Source organism: Scyliorhinus canicula, chromosome 2 (assembly GCF_902713615.1).
Source record: "Scyliorhinus canicula chromosome 2, sScyCan1.1, whole genome shotgun sequence".
In the NCBI taxonomy this organism is placed as follows: domain Eukaryota; kingdom Metazoa; phylum Chordata; class Chondrichthyes; order Carcharhiniformes; family Scyliorhinidae; genus Scyliorhinus; species Scyliorhinus canicula.
The window spans coordinates 285,851,419-285,874,324 of NC_052147.1; the positions used below are offsets into that span (position 1 = coordinate 285,851,419).

The following is a 22,906-nucleotide window of genomic DNA, read 5'->3' on the forward strand; positions in this document are numbered from 1 at the left end:
AGCAACAGCCCCTGGAGAGCGCAAGCGGTGATCGTCCGGACCGGGGAGAAGAATCGGATGGTTGTGGACTACAGCCAGACAATTAACCGATTCACACAACTGGATGCGTACCCCCTCCCCCGCATAGCGGAGATGGTCAACCAGATCGCGCAGTACCGTGTGTTCTCAATGGTCGATCTGAAGTCAGCCTACCACCAGCTCCCAATCCGCCCGGAAGATCGCCAATCCGCCCGGAAGAACGCCAATCCGCCTGGAAGAACGCCAATCCGCCTGGAAGATCTCCAATCCGCCCGGAAGAGCGCCAATCCACCCGGAAGATCTCCAATCCGCCCGGAAGATCGCCAATCCGCCTGGAAGATCTCCAATCCGCCTGGAAGATCTCCAATCCGCCCGGAAGATCGCCAATCCGCCCGGAAGAACGCCAATCCGCCTGGAAGAACGCCAATCCGCCTGGAAGATCTCCAATCCGCCCGGAAGAGCGCCAATCCACCCGGAAGATCTCCAATCCGCCCGGAAGATCGCCAATCCGCCTGGAAGATCTCCAATCCGCCCGGAAGATCGCCAATCCGCCCGGAAGAACGCCAATCCGCCTGGAAGAACGCCAATCCGCCTGGAAGATCTCCAATCCGCCTGGAAGATCTCCAATCCGCCCGGAAGAGCGTCAATCCGCCTGGAAGATCTCCAATCCGCCCGGAAGAGCGTCAATCCACCCGGAAGATCGCCAATCCGCCCGGAAGAGCGTCAATCCGCCCGGAAGAGCGCCAATCCGCCCGGAAGAACGCCAATCCGCCCGGAAGATCGCCAATCCACCCGGAAGAGCGCCAATCCGCCCGGAAGAACGCCAATCCGCCCGGCAGATCGCCAATCCGCCCGGAAGAACGCCAATCCGCCCGGAAGATCTCCAATCCGCCCGGAAGATCGCCAATCCGCCCGGAAGAACGCCAATCCGCCTGGAAGAACGCCAATCCGCCTGGAAGATCTCCAATCCGCCTGGAAGATCTCCAATCCGCCCGGAAGAGCGTCAATCCGCCTGGAAGATCTCCAATCCGCCCGGAAGAGCGTCAATCCGCCCGGAAGATCGCCAATCCGCCCGGAAGAGCGCCAATCCACCCGGAAGAGCGCCAATCCGCCCGGAAGAACGCCAATCCGCCCGGAAGATCGCCAATCCACCCGGAAGAGCGCCAATCCGCCCGGAAGAACGCCAATCCGCCCGGCAGATCGCCAATCCGCCCGGAAGAACGCCAATCCGCCCGGAAGAGCGCCAATCCGCCCGGAAGATCGCCAATCCGCCCGGAAGAACGCCAATCCGCCCGGAAGAGCGCCAATCCGCCCGGAAGAGCGCCAATCCGCCCGGAAGAGCGCCAATCCGCCCGGAAGATCGCCAATCCGCCCGGAAGATCGCCAATCCGCCCGGAAGAGCGCCAATCCGCCCGGAAGATCACCAATCCGCCCGGAAGAGCGCCAATCCGCCCGGCAGAGCGGCAATACGCCCGGAAGAGCGCCAATCCGCCCGGAAGATCGCCAATCCGCCCGGAAGAGCACCAATCCGCCCGGAAGATCGCCAATCCGCCCGGCAGAGCGCCAATCTGCCCGGAAGATCGCCAATCCTCCCGGAAGAGCGCCAATCTGCCCGGAAGAGCGCCAATCCGCTCGGAAGAGCACCAATCCGCTCGGAAGAGCGCCAATCCGCCCGGAAGATCGCCAATCCGCCCGGCAGAGCGCCAATCCGCCCGGAAGAGCGCCAATCCACCCGGAAGAGCGCCAATCCGCTCGGAAGAGCACCAATCCGCCCGGAAGAGTGCCAATCCGCTCGGAAGAGCACCAATCCGCCCGGAAGAGCGCCAGTCCGCTTGGAAGAGCGCAAGTCCGCCCGGCAGAGCCCCAATCCGCCCGGAAGATCGCCAATCCGCTCGGAAGATTGCCAATCCGCTCGGAAGAGCGCCAATCCACCCGGAAGATCGCCAATCCACCCAGAAGATCGCCAATCCGCTCGGAAGTGCGCCACTACACTGCTTTCGAGGCAGCCGGCCGACTCTTCCACTTCCTCAGGGTCCCCTTCGGCGTCACTAACGGAGTCTCGATCTTTCAGAGAACGATGGGCCGAATGGTAGACCAGTACAGTTTGCGGGCTACATACCCGTACTTGGACAATGTTACCATCTGAGGCCATGACCAGCAGGACCATGACGCCAACCTCCAGCGGTTCCTCCAGGCCGTCCAATCCCTCAATCTTACATACAACAAAGAAAAATGCGTCTTCTGTACTACCCAACTGGCCATTCTCAGCTACGTCGTGGAGAACGGAGTCCTAGGGCCCGAATCCGACCGTATGCGCCCCCTCCCCACAGCCTCAAGGCCCTAAAACGATGCCTGGGGCTGTTCTCCGACTACGCCCAGTGGGCCCCCAACTATGCGGACAAAGCCCGCCCACTGATTCAGACCACCACTTTTCCCCTGACGGATGAGGCCCGCGCGGCCTTCAGCCGCATCAAGGCTGATATCACCAAGGCCGCAATGCACACAGTGGACGAGTCCATCCCTTTTCAGGTAGAGAGCGACGCGTCCGACGTCGCCCTGGCCATCACACTCAACCAGGCGGGCAGGCCAGTAGCATTCTTCTCTAGGACCCTCTCCGCTTCCGAAATCCGACACCTATCGGTCGAGAAGGAAGCACAAGCCATAGTGGAAGCCGTGCGGCACTGGAGGCACTACCTAGCCAGGAGGAGGTTCACCCTTGTCACCGACCAGCGGTCAGTTGCCTTCATGTTTGACAACGCACAATGGGGCAAAATAAAAAACAATAAAATCTTGAGGTGGAGGATCGGACTCTCCACCTACAACTACAATATCAAGTATCGTCCTGGGAAGCTCAACAAGACCCCAGATGCCCTGTCCCGCAGCACATGCACCAGCGCGCAAGATGACCGACTTCAGGCTATCCACAATGACCTCTGCCACCCTGGGGTCACCGAGGAGGTCAAGGCCATGACCAGGGACTGCCAAGTCTGCTTGGAGTGCAAACCGCACATCTACCGGCCAGACAAGGCCCACCTGGTAAAGGCCTCCCGGCCCTTTGAGAGCCTAAGCATTGACTTCAAAGGGCCCCTCCCCTCCACTAACCGGAATATATACTTTCTCACCGTCATTGATGAGTTCTCCCACTTCCCCTTCGCCGTCCCCTGCCGTGACATGACCTCAGCCACCGTAATAAAGGCTCTGCACAGCATCTTCACATTGTTCGGTTCCCCTGCCTACGTCCCCAGTGACCGGAACACATCGTTTATGAGCGATGAGCTACAGCAGTACCTGCTCAACAAAGGCATTGCCTCGAGCAGGTCTACGAGCAATAACCCGCAGGGAAACGGGCAGGTGGAGAGGGAGCACGCGACGGTATGGAAGGCCGTTCTTCTGGCCCTTGGGTCTAGAAGTCTCCCAATCCCCCGCTGGCAGGAGGTCCTCCCTGACACCCTCCACTCCATCAGATCGCTCCTCTGCACGGCCACGAACGAGACCCCTCACAATCGTTTGTTTATCTTCCCCAGCAAGTCCATCTCCGGGGTCTCGCTTCCATCGTGGCTGAAAACTCTGGGCTCAGTCCTTCCCTGCCAGTTTCACGGCAGCCTTCACGACTCACCGCATTTGCGGAGAATCGCGCCCCTTATGTACGTGGGAGTAAAAAGAAAATTCCTTCGCCCTCGGCTGCCTAAATCTCCATGGATCCACCCCCACCCCATCTGCTCCATGAACCCCTTTCAGCTCCTTTGCCATTGCTGGCACCCTGCCCATTCTCGAGCATGACCGGTCCAGGCCAGGATCAATAACCGTATTAAAATCCCCACCCATAATCATCTTATGCGAGTCCAGGTCTGGAATCTTCCCTAGCACCCTCTTTATAAAATCCCCGTCAAGCCAATTTGGTGCGTATACGTTGATCAGCACTGCCTCATCCCTGCAGCTTAGCATTAACCATGAGATATCGACCTCCCACATCCGAGACTATTCTGCCCACCTCAAATGTCACCCGCTTGTTAATCAGAATCGCAGCCCCTCTAGTCTTTGTGTCCAGCCCCAAGTGGTGAAAATCCTGACTCATCCAGCCTTTATTCAACCTGACCTGGTCCACTACTTTAAGGTGTGTCTCCTGCAGCATTACCACGCCCGCCTTCAGTCCCCTCAGGTGCACAAACACACGTTCCCTCTTTACCGGCCCATTTAGCCCCCGAACATTCCAGGTGATCAGCCTAGTTGGGGGGGGGGGCGGGGCAAACTGCCGCCCTCCCCACCCCCCCGCCCCGATCAGCCATCCCCTTTCCTGGGCCCGCCTACAGCCCCTGTGTCGCACCTCCTCTGGTCTGCCCCACGGCGGCCCCCACCCCCGACCTCCTCAGTGTCCCTGCTTCGAAGTTCCTCCCTCGTCAGCAGAACCCATCCCCCCTCCCCCTCTCAGCAACATGACTCCAAAACCCTACCAATGTAGTAAACTAAGCGTATACAACGCCCCCCCCCCCCCCCCCACTGAGCTAGCTTGGTGGCCCCCGCCCCGGCGCCAAGAAGTCTCCCACCTATTGTTCCCTCGCTCCCCTCACCCCCGCCCATACAAACAAATTCCCTCATCTAACAATCCCCAGACAAACACCCAACAGCAAGAAAACACAAAAACAGAAGCACCCCCCACCGAAACTCAAACTCCATCCCACAAAAGTGCACATCAGTAAAAACACAAAAAGGACATCCACTGAAAAAAAACCCCCAAAACGAAAAATCGGCTCCCACCCCCCCCCGCCCCCGCTTTCCCTAAAAAAAGCTCCAAAAACAGACCCAATACAATAAGAGACGGCAGAACCAATTTCAAAACCAGGAAAACAAACCCATCAAAAGCCAAGGGAGAGAAAAGAAAAAACACAGAAAAACAGAAAAAAGGGGCCCAATATCGGCCAACAAGTTGTCTCTAAGTCCGAGAGTTCTCAGACCCCCACCAGTCCCCACCAGCAAAGTCCAGCGCCTCCTCGGGCGGCTCAGAATAGTGATGCTGGTCCTCAGGCGTGACCCAAAGACCCGCCGGGTACAGCAGACCCAACTTCACCTGCTTCTTAAAGAAAATAGCCTTGATTTGGTTAAAGCCCGCCCTCTTCCTCACCACCTCCACGCTCAGGTCCTGGTACACCCGCAGGATGCTGTTGTCCCACTTACACCTCCGCGTGCACTTGGCCCACAGAAGAATACATTCCTTGTCCAAGAAACTATGGAATCTCACCACCATCGCCCTGCTCACGACTTCCTAGCAAGCGCCCGATACGCCCTGTCCACCTCCAGCGGTCAGGGAAATGCCCCCTACCCCCAGCAGCTTTTCGAACATACCCGCCACGTATGCCCCAGCGTCAGCTCCCTCAGCTCTCTCCGGGAGCCTGACAATTCTTAGGTTCTGCCGGCGGGACTGGTTCTCAAGGTCCTCCCCCTTCTCCAGGAGCCTTTTCTGCCATTCCCGCAGCATCCCCACCTCCAGCTCCACCGCTGCCTTTAATGCTCCGCTTGTTCCAGCAGCGCCTTCTCCACCTTCTGCATCGCCCGGTCCTGGGCATCCAGTCTGCTCTCCAGCCAATCGATCGATTCTTTAATCGTGTCCAAACATTCTTGCTGCTGCCTGGCAAAGCCACCCTGAATGGCCTGCATCACTGGGTCCGCTGGTCGCTGCGCTGTCACCCCAGGGGTCCGATCCTCAGCCATACTGTCTCCCGCTGCAGCTCTAACGCAGCTCATGACTGATTTCTTGTTTCTGCCCTTTCGTGCACTTCTGGTCCTTTCCTCCACACACCGACATGTAGAAACGGTGCCCAATTGCCTCAGCCTTCGAGTTTGCCGTATAAAACTGGATAAAAATCCGGGGGAGAGGTCTAACAGTCCGACCAGAGCGGGAGCCACCAAATGTGTGACTGACTCCTCCATAGCCGCCACCGGAAGTCTTCTCTGCCAGATTTTTGTCAGGGTTCAACCTGTCTGTGCTGTTGAACCCTAACTCTTGGATCGCTCCCAGCTCATTGCGTGAAATGAGCCACTTCATTAACTGTGTTGCTATGTTTGTAACTGACCCGTCTGGTACTGTCTGACAGAGTCTGCAGCGAACAGCAGATCAGAGTTTGCGACAAGGGAAAACTGCTGTGAGAACATTCTCTACAAATTGAGCCGGGGGGTGGGGGGTAATTTTCAGTTGATGGTGAATGTGTTCTGGGGAAGAGGGTGGGTCTGCTGGTGCAGGATTCAGTTGATTGCAATCTCAGTTTGTGTTACTGAAATGTATTGGGTTCTTCAAGAGCAGGGGCAGCTATGCTGTGGGATGGTGCCGGTGATAATTACCCCCATCGACCCGTGCAAATATTCAAAGAGGCTGCCAATCAAAAGACGGTGATTAGGCCAAGTTTATGATTTAATTAGCTCCCGATTTGATGAGGAAGTGGATAGTGGGAGGACAAAAGAGTTCCATTGTGTTGAACTCGTGGGAAATATATTTCCTGGGCAGCATGGGAGCATAGTGGTTAACACTGTGGCTTCGCAGTGCCAGAGATCAGGTTCGATTCCAGGCTTTGGCCCAAAAGACCATAAGACATGGGGAGCAGAATTAGGCCACTCGGCCCATCGAGTCTGATCCGCCATTCAACCATGGCTGATATTTTCTCATCCCTATTCTCTTGCCTTCTCCCCATTGCCCCTGATCCCTTATTAATCAAGAACCTATCCATCTCTGTCTTAAAGACACTCAGTGAATTTGCCTCTACAGCACGGGCAGCACGGTAGCACTGTGGATAGCACAATCGCTTCACAGCTCTAGGGTCCCAGGTTCGATTCCGGCTTTCACTGTCTGTGCGGAGTCTGCACATCCTCCCCGTGTGTCAGTGGGTTTCCTCCGGGTGCTCCGGTTTCCTCCCACTGTCCAAAGATGTGCAGGTTAGGGTGGATTGGCCCTGGATAAATTGCCCTTAGTGTCCAAAATTGCCCTTAGTGTTGGGTGGGGTTACTGGGTTATGGGGATAGGGTGGAGTTGTTGACCTTGGGTAGGGTGCTCTTTCCAAGAGCCGGTGCAGACTCGATGGGCTGAATGGCCTCCTTCTGCACTGTAAATTCTATGATAATATAGCCTTCTGCGGCAAAGAGTTCCACAGATTCTCCACCCTCCGGCTGAAGAAATTACTCCTCATCTCTGTTTTAAAGAATCGTCCCTTTAGTCTGAGATGGTGTCCTCTGCTTCTAATTTTTCCTACAAGTGGAAACATCCTCTCCACATCCACTCTATCCAGGCCTCGCAGTATCCTGCAAGTTTCAATAAGATCCCCCCTCATCCTTCTAAACTCCCAACGAGTACAGACCCAGAGTCCTCAAACGTTCCTCATACGACAAGCTCTTCATTCCAGGGATCATTCTTGTGAACCTCCTCTGGACCCTCTCCAAGGCCCCAGCACATCCTTCATAATAACATCAGGCTCCAATAGGTCAGAGTCGGTGATGATGTGATGAAGGGAACCTCTGGTGAGGAAAGGGTCCCACTGTCTGTGCGGAGTCTGCACGTTCTCCCCGTGTCTGCGTGGGTTTCCTCCGGGTGCTCCGGTTTCCTCTCACAAGTCCCGAAAAACGTGCTGTTAGGTAATTTGAACATCCTGAATTCTCCCTCCGTGTACCCAAACAGGTGCCGGAATGTGGCGACTAGGGGCTTTCACAGTAACTTCACTGCAGTGTTAATGTAAGCCTTGTGACAATAATGAAGATTATTATTATAAATTAGGGTCAAAACTTACATGACTGCTAGGCACATTGCTAAATTGGGGAGGGGTCTTTCCTCAGGCATCTCACGCGAGTGTACCTCAAAAGAGGCTCATGAGGCACCCCACGTGAGTGTATGCCTGAGTTTAATCGAGAAAGGAGGCTTATTTCAGACCCTGATTGGTAAATTGTTTAACCCCAGTGTGACCCTACGATGGGCCTTGAGCAGGGAAACCAGGGTTTCTGGTTATATAAACACGGGCATTGATGCGGCCCTGATTTGATTGGCCCAAAGAAGAATTTAAAGTGATCCATGAGTGTCTCATGAATCATAACAACATCAGGCTCCAATAGGTCAGAGTCGGTGATGATGTGAGGAAGGGGATCTCTGGAGAGGAGAGGGTCCCACAGAATGTGGGGAGACTGAGGGAGGGGAGGAGCCCCTCGGTTTGAGGAGAGTGAGGGAGGGGAGAAGCCCCTCAGTTTGAGGGGAGTGAGGGAGGGGAGTGAGGGAGGGGAGGGGTCCCTCAGTTTGAGGGGAGTGAGGGAGGGGAGGAGTCTCAAAGTTTGAGGGCAGTGAGGGAGGGGAGGAGCCGCTCAGTTTGAGGGGAGTGAGGGAGGGGAGGGGTCCCTCAGTTTCAGGGGAGTGAGGGAGGGGAGGGGTCCCTCAGTTTGAGGGGAGTGAGGGAGGGGAGGGGCCCCTCAGTTTGAGGGGAGTGAGTGAGGGAGGAGTCCCTCAGTTTGAGGGGAGTGAGGGAGGAGAGGAGTTGCTCAGTTTGAGGGGAGTGAGGGAGGGGAGGGGTCCCTCAGTTTGAGGGGAGTGAGGGAGGGGAGGGGACCCTCAGTTTGAGGGCAGTGAGGGAGGGGAGGGGTCCCTCAGTTTGAGGGGAGTGAGGGAGGGGAGTGAGGGAGGGGAGGGGTCTCACAGTTTGAGGGGAGTGAGGGAGGGGAGGGGTCCCTCAGTTTGAGGGGAGTGAGGGAGGGGAGGGGCCCCTCAGTTTGAGGGGAGTGAGGGAGGGGAGGGGTCCCTCAGTATGAGGGGAGTGAGGGAGGGGAGGGGTCCCTCAGTTTGAGGGGAGTGAGGGAGGGGAGGGGTCTCACAGTTTGAGGTGAGTGAGGGAGTGGAGGGGTCCCTCAGTTTGAGGGGAGTGAGGGAGGGGAGGAGTCCCTCAGTTTGAGGGGAGTGAGGGAGGGGAGGGGTCCCTCAGTTTGAGGGGAGTGAGGGAGGGGAGGAGTCCCTCAGTTTGAGGGGAGTGAGGGAGGGGAGGGGTCCCTCAGTATGAGGGGAGTGAGGGAGGGGAGGGGTCCCTCAGTTTGATGAGAGTGAGGGAGGGGAGGGGTCCCTCAGTATGAGGGGAGTGAGGGAGGGGAGGGGTCCCTCAGTTTGATGAGAGTGAGGGAGGGGAGGAGTTCCTCAGTTTGAGGGGAGTGAGGGAGGAAGGTCCCTCAGTTTGAGGGGAGTGAGGGAGGGGAGGGGACCCTCCGTTTGAGGGGAGTGAGGGAGGGGAGGGGTCCCTCAGTTTGAGGGGAGTGAGGGAGGGGAGGGGTCCCTCAGTTTGAGGGGAGTGAGGGAGGGGAGGGGTCCCTCAGTTTGAGGGTAGTGAGGGAACAGCAATGCCACTATTACCTTGAAGTTGAAGTTTGAGAGGATGAAGGAACTGGCAAACTGGCAGGGACATGTTTACCTGGAGGCGAGAGTTGGACGAGTTTGAAGTCTCTCTCCCAGAAGCATGAACTAAAATGTCAAATTCAACTGAAAATTGCTCAGAAACAATTGTCTTCTGACTCTTGAGCTGGTGTTAATCAAGAGCTAATCAGGGACGGTTATCTGAACAAAGATCAGGACAGACACAGCTTCAAATGTTGCAGAGTTCCAGCAGTTTCCCATCAGTTAGCAATGATCCAAAAGGCAATCCAGTAGGGTGGTCCTCGCTCAATGACATTTATTTTCTATATCGAAGATATTCCCCGAAGTATGGTGTCTGGAGAGGTGCAGTCTGCAGGATACACATTGAGATGATCAGATTGTTCTGGGCAGCATGGTGGCACAGTAATTAGCACTGTTGCTTCGCAGCTGCAGGGACCCGGGTTTGATTCCCGGCTTGGGTCACTGTCTGTGCGGAAAGCCCCGAACGACGTGCTGTTGGGTGAATTGGACATTCTGAATTCTCTCCCCATATACCCGAACATGCGCTGAAAATTGGCAATAAGGGGTTTTTCACAGTAACTTCATTGTCGTCTTAATGTAAACCTACTTGTGACAATAAAGATTATTATTATTCAATCTCTCCCAGGGTCAGTGAAGGTATCATTACAGAGAGAGAATTGTCGAGGCATTTAATCCCATTCCAGTTACCTCCTCGAGATCTCCCTGCACAATAAATAAAAAGTCCGAGTGACAGCTATTCCCAAAGATTTAGAATTAACCTCAAACCACACTCTCTATAATTAATCCCAATCCCACCCACTGTAATTAACCCCACTCCCACTGTAATTAACCCCAATCCCACTGTAATTAACCCCAAACTACCCACTGTAATTAACCCCAATCCCATCCACTGTAATTAACCCAATCCCACTGTAATTAACCCCAATCCCAACCACTGTAATTAACCCAATCCCACTGTAATTAACCCCAATCCCAACCACTGTAATTAACCCAATCCCACTGTAATTAACCCCAATCCCAACCACTGTAATTAACCCAATCCCACTGTAATTAACCCCACACCCACTGTAATTAACCCCAATCCCACTGTAATTAACCCCAAACCCACCCACTGTAATTAACCCCAAACCCACCCACTGTAATTAACCCCAATCCCACCCACTGTAATTAACCCCAATCCCACTGTAATTAACCCCAATCCCACTGTAATTAACCCCAATCCCACTGTAATTATCCCCAATCTCATCCACTGTAATTAACCCCAATCCCAACCACTGTAATTAACCTCAAACCCACTGTAATTAACCCCAAACCCACCCACAGTAATTAACCCCAATCCCACCCACTGTAATTGACCCCAATCCCACTGTAATTAACCCAAATCCCACACATCGTAATTAACCCCAATCCCACTGTTCTTATCCCCAATCCCACCCACTGTAATTAACCCCAATCCCAACCACTGTAATTAACCCTAATCCCACTGTAATTAACCCCAATCTCACACACTGTAATTAACCCCAATACCACTGTAATTAACCCCATTCCCACCCACTGTAATTAACTCCAGTCCCACTGTAATTTACCCCAATCCCACTGTAATTAACCCCAAACCCACCCACTGTAATTAACCCCAATTCCACCTACTATAATTAACCCCAATCGCACAGTAATTAACCCCAATCTCACCCACTTTAATTAACCCCAATCGCACCCACTGTAACTAACCCCAATCCCACTGTAATTAACCCCAAACCCACCCACTGTAATTTACCCCAAACACACCCACTGTAATTATCCCCAATCTCACCCACTGTAATTAACCCCAATCCCAACAACTGTAATTAACCACAAACCCACTGTAATTAACCCCAAACCCACCCACAGTTATTAACCCCAATCCCACCCATTGTAATTAACCCCAATCCCCATTGTAATTAACCCCAATTCCACTGTAAATAACCCCAATCCCACACACTGTAATTAACCCCAATCCCAACCTCTGAAATTAACCCCAATCCCACCCACTGTAATTAACTACAAACCCACCCACTGTAATTAACCCCAATCCCAACCACTGTAATTAACCCCAATCCCAACCACTGTAATTAACCCCAAACCCACTCACTGTAATTAACCCAAATCCCACCCACTGTAATTGACCCCAATCCCACTGTAATTAACCCCAATCCCAACCACTGTTATTAACCCTAATCCCACCCATGTTATAAACCCCAATCCCACTGTAATTTACCCCAAACCCACCCACTGTAATTAATCCCAATACCACTGTAATTAACCCCAAACCCACTGTAATTAACCCCAATCCCACACACTGTAATTAACCCCAATCCCACTGTAATTAACCCCAATCCCACTGTAATTAACCCCAAACCCACCCACTGTAATTAACCCCAAACACACCCACTGTAATTATCCCCAATCTCATCCACTGTAATTAACCCCAATCCCAACCACTGTAATTAAACTCAAACCCACTGTAATTAACCCCAAAACCACCCTCAGTAATTAACCCCAATCCCACCCACTCTAATTAACCTCAATCACACCCACTGTAATTAACCCCAACCCCACCCACTGTAATTAACAGCAATCCCAACCACTGTAATTAACCCCAATCCCACCGTAATTCACCCCAATCGCACTTTATTTAACCCCAATCCCACCCACTGTAATTAACCCCAATCCCACCCACTGTAATTAACCCCAATCCCACCCACTGTAATTAACCCCAATCCCACTGTAATTAACCACAATCCCACTGTAATTAACCCAAATCCCACCCACTGTAATTAACCCCAATCCCAACCTCTGTAATTAACCCCAATCCCAACCACTGTAATTAACCCCAATCCCACCCTCTGTAATTAACCCCAATCCCACCAACTGTAATTAACCCCAAACCCACCCACTGTAATTAACCCCAATCCCAACATCTGTCATTAACCCCAATCCCACTGTAATTAACCCCAATCCCACCCACTGTAATTAACCCCAAACCCACCCACTGTAATTCACCCCAATCCCAACATCTGTCATTAACCCCAATCCCACTGTAATTAACCCCAATCCCACCCACTGTAATTAACCCCAAACCCACCCACTTTAAATAACCCCAATCCCGACCACTGTAATTAACCCCAATCCCACTGTAATTAACCCCAAACCCACCCACTGTAATTAACCCCAATCCCAACCACTGTAATTAACCCCAATCCCACTGTAATTAACCCCAATCCCACCCACTGTAATTAAACCCAATCCCAACCACTATAATTAACCCTAATCCCATCCATGTTATTAACCCAAATCCCACCCACTGTAATTAACCCCAATCCCACTGTAATTAACCCCAATCCCACTGTAATTAAACCCAAACCCACCCACTGTACTTAACCCCAAACACACCCACTGTAATTATCCCCAATCTCACCCACTGTAATTAACCCCAATCCCAACCACTGTAGTTAACCTCAAACCCACTGTAATTAACCCCAAACCCACCCACAGTAATTAACCCCAATCCCACCCACTGTAATTAACCTCAATCACACCCACTGTAATTAACCCCAATCCCACCCACTGTAATTAACCCCAATCCCAACCACTGTAATTAACCCCAATCCCACCCACTGTAATTAACCCCAATCCCACCCACTGTAATTAACCCAATCCCACCCACTGTAATTAACCCCAATCCCACTGTAATTAACCCAATCCCACCCACTGTAATTAACCCCAATCCCACCCACTGTAATTAACCCCAATCCCACTGTAATTAACCCCAATCGCACACACTGTAATTAACCCCAATCCCAACCTCTGTAATTAACCCCAATCCCACTGTAATTAACCCCAATCCCACCCACTGTAATTAACCTCAATCCCAACCACTGCAATTAACCCCAATCCCACTGTAATTAACCCCAAACCCACCCACTGTAATTAACCCCAATCCCACCCACTGTAATTGACCCCAATCCCACTGTAATTAACCCCATTCCCACCCACTGTAATTAACCCCAATTCCATTGTAATTAACCCCAAACCCACCCATTGTAATTAACCCCAATCCCAACCACTGTAATTAACCCCAATCCCAACTTCTGTAATTAACCCCAATCCCACTGTAATTAACCCCAATCCCACCCATTGTAATTAACCCCTATCCCACTGTAATTAACCCCAATCCCACTGTAATTAACCCCAATCCCACCCACTGTAATTAACCCCAATCCCACTGTAATCAACCCCAATGCCAACCACTATAATTAACCCCTATCCCACTGTAATTAACCCCAATCCCAACCACTGTAATTAACCCCAATCCCAACCACTGTAATTAACCCCAATCCCACTGTAATTCACCCCAATCGCACTGTAATTAACCCCAATCCCACCCACTGTAATTAACCCCAATCCCACCCACTGTAATTAACCCCAATCCCACCCACTGTAATTAACCCCAATCCCACCCACTGTAATTGACCCCAATCCCACTGTAATTAACCGCAATCCGACTGTAATTAACCCCAATCCCACACACTGTAATTAACCCCAATCCCAACCTCTGTAATTATCCCCAATCCCACCCACTGTAATTAACCCCAATCCCACCCTCTGTAATTAACCCCAATCCCAACCACTTTAATTAACCACAATCCCACTGTAATTAACCCCAAACCCACCCACTGTAATTAACCCCAATCCCACCGGCTGTAATTGACCCCAATCCCACTGTAATTAACCCCAATCCCAACCACTGTAATTAACCCCAATCCCACTGTAATTAACCCCAAACCCACACACTGAAATTAACCCCAATCCCAACCACTGCAATTAACCCCAATCCCACTGTAATTAACCCCAATCCCACCCACTGTAATTAACCCCAATCCCAACCACTGTAATTAACCTTAATCCCACCCATGTTATTAACCCCAATCCCACTGTAATTAACCCCAATCCCACTGTAATTAACCCCAAACCCACCCACTGTAATTAACCCCAAACACACCCACTGTAATTAACCCCAATCCCAACCACTGTAATTAACCCAAACCCACTGTAATTAACCCCAATCCCACTGTAATTAACCCCAAACCCACCCACTGTAATTAACCCCAAACACACCCACTGTAATTATCCCCAATCTCATCCACTGTAATTAACCCCAATCCCAACCACTGTAATTAAACTCAAACCCACTGTAATTAACCCCAAAACCACCCTCAGTAATTAACCCCAATCCCACCCACTCTAATTAACCTCAATCACACCCACTGTAATTAACCCCAACCCCACCCACTGTAATTAACAGCAATCCCAACCACTGTAATTAACCCCAATCCCACCGTAATTCACCCCAATCGCACTTTATTTAACCCCAATCCCACCCACTGTAATTAACCCCAATCCCACCACTGTAATTAACCCAAATCCCACCCACTGTAATTAACCCCAATCCCAACCTCTGTAATTAACCCCAATCCCAACCACTGTAATTAACCCCAATCCCACCCTCTGTAATTAACCCCAATCCCACCAACTGTAATTAACCCCAAACCCACCCACTGTAATTAACCCCAATCCCAACATCTGTCATTAACCCCAATCCCACTGTAATTAACCCCAATCCCACCCACTGTAATTAACCCCAAACCCACCCACTGTAATTCACCCCAATCCCAACATCTGTCATTAACCCCAATCCCACTGTAATTAACCCCAATCCCACCCACTGTAATTAACCCCAAACCCACCCACTTTAAATAACCCCAATCCCGACCACTGTAATTAACCCCAATCCCACTGTAATTAACCCCAAACCCACCCACTGTAATTAACCCCAATCCCAACCACTGTAATTAACCCCAATCCCACTGTAATTAACCCCAATCCCACCCACTGTAATTAAACCCAATCCCAACCACTATAATTAACCCTAATCCCATCCATGTTATTAACCCAAATCCCACCCACTGTAATTAACCCCAATCCCACTGTAATTAACCCCAATCCCACTGTAATTAAACCCAAACCCACCCACTGTACTTAACCCCAAACACACCCACTGTAATTATCCCCAATCTCACCCACTGTAATTAACCCCAATCCCAACCACTGTAGTTAACCTCAAACCCACTGTAATTAACCCCAAACCCACCCACAGTAATTAACCCCAATCCCACCCACTGTAATTAACCTCAATCACACCCACTGTAATTAACCCCAATCCCACCCACTGTAATTAACCCCAATCCCACTGTAATTAACCCCAATCCCACCCACTGTAATTAACCCCAATCCCACCCACTGTAATTAACCCAATCCCACCCACTGTAATTAACCCAATCCCACTGTAATTAACCCAATCCCACCCACTGTAATTAACCCCAATCCCACCCACTGTAATTAACCCCAATCCCACTGTAATTAACCCCAATCGCACACACTGTAATTAACCCCAATCCCAACCTCTGTAATTAACCCCAATCCCACTGTAATTAACCCCAATCCCACCCACTGTAATTAACCTCAATCCCAACCACTGCAATTAACCCCAATCCCACTGTAATTAACCCCAAACCCACCCACTGTAATTAACCCCAATCCCACCCACTGTAATTGACCCCAATCCCACTGTAATTAACCCCATTCCCACCCACTGTAATTAACCCCAATTCCATTGTAATTAACCCCAAACCCACCCATTGTAATTAACCCCAATCCCAACCACTGTAATTAACCCCAATCCCAACCTCTGTAATTAACCCCAATCCCACTGTAATTAACCCCAATCCCACCCATTGTAATTAACCCCTATCCCACTGTAATTAACCCCAATCCCACTGTAATTAACCCCAATCCCACCCACTGTAATTAACCCCAATCCCACTGTAATCAACCCCAATGCCAACCACTATAATTAACCCCTATCCCACTGTAATTAACCCCAATCCCAACCACTGTAATTAACCCCAATCCCAACCACTGTAATTAACCCCAATCCCACTGTAATTCACCCCAATCGCACTGTAATTAACCCCAATCCCACCCACTGTAATTAACCCCAATCCCACCCACTGTAATTAACCCCAAACCCACCCACTGTAATTAACCCCAATCCCAACCACTGTAATTAACCCCAATCCCACTGTAATTAACCCCAATCCCACCCACTGTAATTAAACCCAATCCCAACCACTATAATTAACCCTAATCCCATCCATGTTATTAACCCAAATCCCACCCACTGTAATTAACCCCAATCCCACTGTAATTAACCCCAATCCCACTGTAATTAAACCCAAACCCACCCACTGTACTTAACCCCAAACACACCCACTGTAATTATCCCCAATCTCACCCACTGTAATTAACCCCAATCCCAACCACTGTAGTTAACCTCAAACCCACTGTAATTAACCCCAAACCCACCCACAGTAATTAACCCCAATCCCACCCACTGTAATTAACCTCAATCACACCCACTGTAATTAACCCCAATCCCACCACTGTATTAACCAAATCCCAACCACTGTATTAACCCAAATCCCCCCATTAATTAACCCCAATCCCACTCCCACTGTAATTAACCCAAGTCCCACCCAACTGTACTTTCCCAATCCCACTGTTAATTAACCCAATCCCACCCACTGTATTAACCCCAATCCCACCCACTGTAATTAACCCCAATCCCACTGTAATTAACCCCAATCGCACACACTGTAATTAACCCCAATCCCAACCTCTGTAATTAACCCCAATCCCACTGTAATTAACCCCAATCCCACCCACTGTAATTAACCTCAATCCCAACCACTGCAATTAACCCCAATCCCACTGTAATTAACCCCAAACCCACCCACTGTAATTAACCCCAATCCCACTGTAATTAACCCCAATCCCACTGTAATTAACCCAATCCCACCCACTGTAATTAACCCCAATTCCATTGTAATTAACCCCAACCCACCCATTGTAATTAACCCCAATCCCAACCACTGTAATTAACCCCAATCCCAACCTCTGTAATTAACCCCAATCCCACTGTAATTAACCCCAATCCCACCCATTGTAATTAACCCCTATCCCACTGTAATTAACCCCAATCCCACTGTAATTAACCCCAATCCCACCCACTGTAATTAACCCCAATCCCACTGTAATCAACCCCAATGCCAACCACTATAATTAACCCCTATCCCACTGTAATTAACCCCAATCCCAACCACTGTAATTAACCCCAATCCCAACCACTGTAATTAACCCCAATCCCACTGTAATTCACCCCAATCGCACTGTAATTAACCCCAATCCCACCCACTGTAATTAACCCCAATCCCACCCACTGTAATTAACCCCAATCCCACCCACTGTAATTAACCCCAATCCCACCCACTGTAATTGACCCCAATCCCACTGTAATTAACCGCAATCCGACTGTAATTAACCCCAATCCCACACACTGTAATTAACCCCAATCCCAACCTCTGTAATTATCCCCAATCCCACCCACTGTAATTAACCCCAATCCCACCCTCTGTAATTAACCCCAATCCCAACCACTTTAATTAACCACAATCCCACTGTAATTAACCCCAAACCCACCCACTGTAATTAACCCCAATCCCACCGGCTGTAATTGACCCCAATCCCACTGTAATTAACCCCAATCCCAACCACTGTAATTAACCCCAATCCCACTGTAATTAACCCCAAACCCACACACTGAAATTAACCCCAATCCCAACCACTGCAATTAACCCCAATCCCACTGTAATTAACCCCAATCCCACCCACTGTAATTAACCCCAATCCCAACCACTGTAATTAACCTTAATCCCACCCATGTTATTAACCCCAATCCCACTGTAATTAACCCCAATCCCACTGTAATTAACCCCAAACCCACCCACTGTAATTAACCCCAAACACACCCACTGTAATTAACCCCAATCCCAACCACTGTAATTAACCTCAAACCCACTGTAATTAACCCCAAACCCACCCACAGTAATTAACCCCAATCCCACCCACTGTAATTAACCTCAATCACACCCACTGTAATTAACCCCATTCCCACCCACTGTAATTAACCCCAATTCCATTGTAATTAACCCCAAACCCACCCATTGTAATTAACCCCAATCCCAACCACTGTAATTAACCCCAATCCCAACCACTGTAATTAACCCCAATCCCACTGTAATTAACCCCAATCCCACCCACTGTAATTAACCCCAATCCCACTGTAATTAACCCCACTCCCACTGTAATTAACCCCAATGCCAACCACTATAATTAACCCCTATCCCACTGTAATTAACCCCAATCCCACTGTAATTAACCCCAATCCCACCCACTGTAATTAACCCCAATCCCAACCACTGTAATTAACCCCAATCCCAACCACTGTAATTAACCCCAATACAACTGTAATTAACCCCAATCCCACACCCTGTAATTAACCCCAATACAACTGTAATTAACCCCAATCCCACCCACTGTAATTAACCCCAATCCCACCCACTTTAATTAACCCCTATCCCACCCACTGTAATTAACCCCAATCCCAACCACTGTAATTAACCCCAATCCCACCCACTGTAATTTACCCCAATCCCACTGTAATTAACCCCAATTCCATTGTAATTAACCCCAAACCCACCCATTATAATTAACCCCAATCCCAACCACTGTAATGAACCCCAATCCCACTGTAATTAACCCCAATCCCACTGTAATTAACCCCAATCCCACCCACTGTAATTAACCCCAATCCCAAACACTGTAATTAACCCCAATCCCAACCACTGTAATTAACCCAAATCCCACTGTAATTAACCCCAATCCCACCCACTGTAATTAACCCCAATCCCACCCACTGTAATTAACCCCACTCCCACCCACTGTAATTAACCCCAATCGCACTGTAATTAACCCCAATCCCACTGTAATTAACCCCCATCCCAACCACTGTAATTAACCCCAATCCCAACCACTGTAATTAACCACAATCCCACCCACTGTAATTAACCCCAATCACACCCACTGTAATTATCCCCAATCCCAACCACTGTAATTAACCCCAAACCCCACCCACTGTAATTAACCCTAATCCCAACCACTGTAATTATCCCCAATCCCACTGTTTTCCCCCCAATCCCACCCACTGTAATTAACCCCAATCCCACTGTTTTTCCACCAATCCCACCCACTGTAATTAACCCCAATCCCACCCACTGTAATTAACCCTAAACCACTCAGTGGAATTAAATCCCCGTGCTGTTCACCATGATTACCAGCAGAAGGCTGTGAAGGGTGGAGGACACAAGAATAAAACGGACTAATCAACAACACCTTTGTACAAAAACACCCAACAATAGTTAGCACAGTTGCTTCACAGCGCCAGGGTCCCAGTTTCGATTCCCCGCTGGGTCACTGTCTGTGCGGAGTCTGCTCGTTCTCCCCATGTCTGCGTGGGTTTCCTCCGGGTGCTCCGGTTTCCTCCCACAGATGTGCAGTTCTCAAATTTCCTGGAATCTTTGTGCTTTTCCAATTCTGACAGCTTTCTCAGCCCCTGTCTTAACCGCTTCATCATTGGCCAACATACCACGGGCCACCTGGGACCCAGACACTGGAATTCCATCTATAACCCTCTCTGTCTCCCGACCCCACCTCTCTCCCTTTGAGGCGCTTCTTAAAACCGAACTCAGTGGCCAAGCATTTGATCACCTGTCGTCAACATGTGACTCAATGGCAAATTAAATCTGGTCGAATTATTGTGAAGCACTTTAGGACTTGTCCCCTGTAACTTTGGAGTGCACGTTGGGACTATCTTGATCCAACTTTACTCTGGTTTCAGTTGATCTTTTGCAAATTTAGGCTTGATGTCTGATGTGGCAAGAATAGCTCTTCACAGAGCTAACTTCCTTAACCTTGACGGGCCCTGCCTTAATTCAGAGAGATGTCGATGGGGAGGGACCCGTGAATCCAGTTAGCATCTAAATCCATCTGACGATGACTCAACTTCTCCACAGCTGAGGTCATCGCACATTCTTAAGACACTGCTTTGGGGCCAAGATGTAAGTTATAACTGTAGACAGGAGTAAAGAATGTGGATCTTGGCGATATTATGGTGCAGAAACCATGACCCTTTATATCAGAATGCTACTGTTGGAAACTTTTATTGTGTCTTTTTGTACTGAGGTGTCGTTGATTGGTCTGTTTTATTCTTGTGCCCTCCACCCTTCACAGCCTCGTGGTGGCTACCCGATCTCTGTGACAGTTACCAACTCATGGCCTGAACCTTTGGGCGTCAAACTCCCCTTGGTGCAGCCATGGGGCTGCTGCTTGGCTGTGAACACATCTGCTTTCCATTTGGAGGCCCGTCTGCTGGAGACAATCTGTTATTAATCCGGCTTCTTGCCAGCGTGTGGACAGGAAGGGATGGTCGAGCTCCACCCTGCAGAGGCAGCAGCAGGGAAAGAAAGCTAACAGTGTGTGCTTGCGCCGCTGCTGTCGCTGGACGTCACACCCGACTCGTTCCTTCCCTTCCTCCTGGGCAGCTGAGCAATTCTCCAGACGCTGCTGTCAGGTCACGTCTTGGGGTTAGGGAGCTGGAGTGATACAAATCAGGGTTCTTAAGCGACAGGAAAGGGACAATACCGCTGATCTCCCCTGGATGTGACACAGTGTCTCCAGGTAAAGTGAAATAGAAATCAAGTCGGGTCCAGTCAATGAGACCGTTGTCTATTCAACAAAGAAAATTTACCCCCACAGATATTCTTCTTATAGGATTACCGGTTATTACAGGTTATTGGGGCCACTTGTGAATCAAGCCCCATTTTTAAATCCAATATTCTATTTGTATATTTTCATTATAAATCCTTGTTGCCACATTCATGATTAAGTTTGTCTTTGTAAAGTTGTTACACTTTAATTCCATGCTCGTGTCGGTGTTCTTACTGAGTTCGATCTTGAGCTCCATTGCCTTTAATGCAGCGGGTTTGATAGCCTTAGTTATGTGTTAACTCCAGCGCCACTTTGAAAGGGGTTAATCTTCGAACGCCCAAAGCTGCTCATTGTACAAAATAGATGATGCAATACAACTGTCATCCATCATCATAAAATCCAATCTGATTCACTACCGCCCTTCAGAGAAGGAAATCTGCCGTCCTTACCCATAGGACCACAAGACATAGGAGCAGAATTACGCCACTCGGCCCATCGAGTCTGCTCCGCCATTCAATCATGGCTGATATTTTTCTCATCCCCATTCTCCTGCCTTCTCCCCATAACCCCTGATCCCCTTATTAATCAAGAACCTATCTATCTCTGTCTTAAAGACACTCAGTGATTTGGCCTCCACAGCCTTCTGCGGCAAAGAGTTCCACAGATTCACCTCCCTCTGGCTGAAGAAATTCCTCCTTATCTCTTGTTTTAAAGGATCGTTCCTTTAGTCTGAGATTGTGCCCTCTGGTTCTAGTTTTTCCTACAAGTGGAAACATCCTCTCCATGTCCACTCTATCCCTGAAGAAGGAGCCGTGCTCCGAAAGCTCGTGTTTGAAACAAACCTGTTGGACTTTAACCTGGTGTTGTAAGACTTCTTACTGCACTCTATCCCAGGCCTCGCAGTATCCTGTAAGTTTCAATAAGATCCCCCCTCATCCTTCTAAACTCCAACGAGTACAGACCCAGAGTCCTCGAACATTCCTCATACGGCAAGCTCTTAATTCAGTGATTATTCTTGTGAACCTCCCGGTCTGACTCCAGACCCACAGCAATGTGGGCGACTCTTAACTGTCTCTGAAATGGCCGAGCGTGACACTCAGTTCAAGGCCAATTAGGGATGGCCAATAAATGCTGGCCTCGCCAGCGACGGCCATGAACAAATAATTAAATAAATATCAGATTTCGAAGATCCCAGTGGTCATTGTGGGTGAGAACTCGTTCCAGTGAGTCCAGTGCACACTGGCTGGGCAATGGGTCCAAAGGGAGCCTTCTGAGATAGGTTTGGACTTGCACTTGGGCGGTTAAGGTAGAGGAGCAGGAATGTTCCTTCAGGACCCCGCAAACACAGACTAGGCCACAGCTGTTCGAGAAACCCTTGCCCACCCTCGCCAGCGCAAACAACGGCCGCCATTAGATTGGATTTGTTTATTGTCACGTGTACCGAGGGAGTGTGAAAAGTATTTTTCTGCGTGCAGCTCAAACAGATCATTCAGTACATGAAAAGAAAATAAAATAAAAGAAAATACATAATAAGGCAACACAAGGTATACAATGCAACGACATAAGCATTGGCATCGGATGAAGCATACAGGGTGTAGTGTTAATGAGGTCAGTCCATAAGAGGGTCATTTAGGAGTCTGGTGACAGTGGGGAAGACGCCGTTTTTGAATCTGTTCGTGCGAGTTCTCAGCCTTCTGTATCTCCTGCCCGATGGAAGAAGTTGGAAAA

General features: G+C 49.9%; 1 long non-coding RNA gene across 1 annotated transcript in view; it reads left to right on the forward strand.

Annotated features, from left to right (window-relative positions):
- LOC119962228 overlaps positions 1–21,345 on the forward strand; it is a 110,289-nt gene extending 88,944 nt beyond the window's left edge. Inside the window, exon 3 of the long non-coding RNA XR_005459831.1 lies at positions 20,702–21,345. This is a non-coding gene — a long non-coding RNA (uncharacterized LOC119962228). The remainder of the gene's footprint in view (positions 1–20,701) is intronic.
- Positions 21,346–22,906: the final 1,561 nt, after the last annotated feature.